Raw genomic sequence first — 5,073 nt, forward strand, 5'->3', positions numbered from 1 at the left:
CACCTCAGCAACTGTCTCAGAACACAGACAGAGTGTCTTCATCATTTCCTCCACCCTAATAAATAAAAGTAGGCCAATATAAAGCATAACTGTTGTAAAGTATGTTCCTGGAGTTCTGTCTGCTGCATACTGACCTCTGTGTGGGAGACTGAGTGCATGTGTGCTGGCTTCGACACTGCATTTCCCTCTACTGCAGAACATACAGTCAGCCATATCTAAAACTTAAAATAATGTATCGCACACGTACCCAGTGTTACTTGCAGAGGAGCCAGCACCAGGGTCAGATTGTACAGCACCTGTAATCCCATCCATAATCGTCCATCCCTTATTGCTACTCAGAGCCAACTCAGTGTATTCTGGAGGAGTGGCCCTCCACCGGTTTTCTGAATTTCATTCTTCTTTTTTTCCGGTTTGCCTCAAACAAGTGTTTGTGATCAAATGTTTACAAAACTAATAAAAGGTTGTGCGTAAATACTTACTACTTTGAATTATATTTTTATATTTTGTCTTTATCTGCTGCCAAGAACGTTTGTAGTTGTATCTAAAAATAAATGAATATTAATCTTTATTAGTATACATGCACAGTTTTTATATATTATAAAAATATAGGCTATATTTCACACACACACACACACACACACATTCATAGCCTATACATAATTTTACATGAATATAGAACGTATTTGTTTAGCTTACACATTAACGCAATCGGCAATCTTTCTCCAACAGTCTTCTTGCTTTGGCAGCAGAGACCGTATTGTTTCGAGCTTGTAATACTAGCTTGATAAAAATCATCGTAATTCTGAATGATATCTCTTGCTCCTCCGCGGAAAAAATATATCGCTCTCGCTCTATCCATATCGAACGCGATTGGTTGTTCGGTGCCAACGTCACTTTGGTATGTGCACGCGCTCGTCGAGTAATCATAACTTAAGATCAAAGCCTGAGTTGACAGAGAAAGTTGATGGTACCAATAAAGCCTGATTGCATCGGTTTGGTTTTGTCAACTCAAAACTAATCCTGTAACCCCGAGTTTGTTCAGCTACCTTCATGGTACAGGCCCCAGATCTTGTAAGCGTTGGAAGACCTACAATACAGGCATATTTCTGCAAATTTCTCCCGGATTAGTTGTTGTTAACATTCTATAGAACTGTTCGTTTCTCATGAATGACTTTTTGATTGTAATGTAAACATTACAAAATGCCAGATGAAATCAATAAAGTTAAATGTACGTTGCATGATTTCATAACAATGGCCGTTATGATGTCATTAAACATGATTATTGCAATTAATCATAATAGTTTGCAAATTGTGCTCGTTTACACTATTTACAACCTCTAGGCTTATTTATGTCCTGATAATTATGTGAGATATTGACAACTGTTCTCATGATAATCGCAGAAATCAACGTCAACAGCGTCTGATATAATGGATGAATGAACAGCATCGTAAAAAAAATGACATACAACAAGCAAGCGCAACAACATACAACATAGAAAGCAAACAAGTTTACAAATAAGAGATTTATTTACTAGTCCATCAACAAGATTGCCAGGTCAGCACCGCATCCAGTGCTGCTTTTTAGCTCGCGCCAACGAGTGAAAGCCTGACCGACTGGGACTCTTGTCCAGTTCCTCACGCGGTCAGATTCTCTTTTCCTTTTCCTAGTCTCTTCCGACCGCATTTTCTTTGCTTTTTCCATCGTCGAGTATCACGTCTGAAATGTGCGCAAGTGTCTTCATGCTTCATATGTTGTTTATGTGTGTGAAGTCGTTGCCGTAAAGCAACTCGTGATTCTCGCGAGATTTGTCGGGGGCGCTCCTCTCAAACTTGCATTGTTGTTTTTTCCAGCGGTGTCTCCCCCAAGCTTTACTACCAGGATGATTCGCCCTACTATGAGTTTGTTTACCACCGAAATGACTTTGAAGCTGTTTTATTAAGGTACAATTTCTACATAGTGTGCCTTTAAATGTAGAAAAATACATCCAGTAGTATCTTATTCTTTTAAGAAATGGTCTTAAATGAGAAAATATTATTTTATTATATTTATTATGTGGGTTAAGATGTCACAACGGAACATTGTGATTAAACAGCCTTTTATAGGCTCTTCAGAAAAAAAAAAAACCTCAAAGTCGGCATTAAATGGAAGTTGCAATAGTCTTTACTTCCCTATTGTGAGATCTATAGTGAAATGACTTGTCGAACAAGAAAAAATGCAGGACAGGACAGGGATTGATTTTGTCCATTGAGAATTGATTGGATTGTTTTCGTTTGCTATTGCTGTGCTTGTGACCTAATGTTAGTGACCCCCACGCCAGAAAAGAAGAGATGTTCCTGCAATGGACTACTTGCACAACTACTTCCGCGTTCTATTTAAAGGGGTGGTTCAGGATTTTGGACATCGGACCTCATTTTCAAGTTAGCCTGGTTGTTATTCATCAGTGGAGACAGTTTTCAAAAAATTTCATCCAGTCCTTACAGTTGCATAGTTCGCCGGTGCTAGGCTAGCGCGAGTCAACGGTATATGCTAGCCTGCCATTAAAAACAGTTTTACCCACTCAACAGTACACCAAAAGCAAATAAATTATAACGCCAGACTATCGATGTAAATGTCTATTGAGAGAATGATATTCTCAATTATCTCAATGATCATCTCAATGATCGCATTACATTTACAGGAACTAGTTTCTCATCAGCGGCGGAATTTTACTTTGCTCCGGTTAGTACTGCACCGAAAAGTAAACACAGAACAGAAGCGCACTACAGTCGGGACGTCTAGCTAGCTAGTAGTAGCCTTGAACAACGATATTGAAAAACATTCGATTGTAAACTAAGGAATTCTCTACGGCATATCCAGCGGCTGCTGTCTCTAAAGACATTCTTTCTCTTTCTGCCCTTTTAACATCCATCTCTATTAGTTCTTCATCTGTGTATTCCGGCTCATACATGTACATACATGTTGGATAAAACACAATCCTCGTCTTCATCGTCTCCAAAGTCTGAAACATTGGCATGGCTTTCAAACGTGGCCATAGTCCTATGTCCTATGTTGATTTCTTTGTGAAATATACTCTGCTTCTGTAGTGATGAGTGTCAGTGGCAGGTAAATACACTTGCGTGATAGTCATGTGGACCGGCTCTCTCGGTTGCCTAGGTAACTTAATATCACTCCGCAGCTGCTGTAGACTGTGCTAATAAATACAGGGAACAAAGTATAACTATTGCAATGCGATGAAAGGGTAGTTTGACTTCTAACATAATTCTCTCAACCGACATTTACATCGACAGTCTGGCGTTATAATTTATTTGATTTTGGTGTAATTTATGTGATTTTAGTGTAATGGCAGGCCAGCAAATACCGTTGACTCGCGCTAGCCTATGCAACTGGAAGGACTGGATGAAATTTTTTTGATGAATAGCTACCAGGCTAACTTGAAAATGAGGTCCGATGTCCAAAATCCTGAACCACCCCTTTAATACATATTGGCAGTTTCCGGTTAGTGTTCAGCGCACCTACATACATGAGAATGCAGATTATCACTACGTTTTATGGATGCCAATTGATTAAAACAATGAATAATGATCTCTTAATTATCTTGAGCCTGCTGAAATGTTCTTATAAATATATTTTCTTTCCAACTGTGCATTCTGAATAATAAATAGGCTAAATATATTTATCCACTATCCTGCAGCAGTCCTATATGCTCGTCTTCTCATTAACAGTGTTTTTCTCTTACTTATATTTTATACCTGTTGAGTTTACATTTTTTTTATTAATTTGACTAATAAAAAAGGATTGGTTGTGTGCATTTGGTGCTTTATTAATAGTTGAATGAATGAATGCTCTCGAGGTGCCTGTAATGATGTTAAATCGGCTATAGGCTATTTAATTAATCTTCAACAGTAACGCACACAGCGTAGAAGAGAATGACAGTCAACTACTTTGAATATTAATTAAGCATTTTGGGCATAAACATGTAAATACTAAAAAGATTGACATTGAAAAATGACACAGAATTATTAAAATATTTAATCCAAATATATAAATAAATGTTTGTGGTTCGTACTGATGTTATTCATCTGTTCTCAAACGCTTCAGCATTGTGGTCACTAGTTTAGACGAACACTGACATCCTGTGGTGAAATAATGGCGTATTTTTAGTCGCGTGGTTATGACGCAATCGTTAGCCTATTTTTACAAAAACAGCTTCTACGGGGCCATAACGTAAGATACAAGGTAATGGAGCCTTTTATACATTGTCGCGTTTCTTTAGAAATAAATAATGGACAAATGGAGTCTTTAAACGCCTCAGATGTAAAGTTATTCGCTGTCAAAGTGATACAAAAATGAATGGGAGTCAATGGAATGCTAACAGCAGGTGAAGTTTTGCTACAATGGCGGCTCCCGGGGAGGCTTCAATTTCCGGCAGATGGATTACCACGTTGGATTTTTAACAGCTGCAGCTTTCTCAGATCGGTTTGGTTTGAAAACTTTTTGTTCCGATGAGTTTGGAAAATTCTGCACACAGTAAACATCAATATCCCGTCTCCTCCTGTCAATAAAAATATGGAATATTGCAGTATTTATTAAAAATATTTTTTCTGTGCACATCATTATTATATATATTTTTTATTAATGTACCCTAACCTTTAAGGGGAAGTCATTTTGATTAAAGATCAGGAGGTAGCCTACATGAATAAAACATATATAATGTGCACAGATAAATTATTTTTAATAAATACTGCAATATTCCATAAAAAGATAAGAATGGACACTATTGATTTAATGATGACTTTAAAGCAAAAACACAAAATAAATCATGAAACAAAAAACCCATAGGCTACAATTATTTATTTGGTCAGCCAAATAATTTATTATCATAACTTGCAAAATCACACCAATATGCAAAGTTCACTATTACGTGAAGCCAACATATAAAACCACAGAAAACTAGCAATTTTGTAATTTAATTCAAAACCTACTAGTTACTAAGTTGCTACATTTATAGGTAGCATAGATTAATTGTTCCGCTTACCTTTATTTTGAAACTTAATGTCTAGTATTACAGAGGA

The sequence above is a fragment of the Phoxinus phoxinus genome (genome assembly GCF_949152265.1).
Source record: "Phoxinus phoxinus genome assembly, chromosome: 21".
NCBI classification, from domain to species: domain Eukaryota; kingdom Metazoa; phylum Chordata; class Actinopteri; order Cypriniformes; family Leuciscidae; genus Phoxinus; species Phoxinus phoxinus.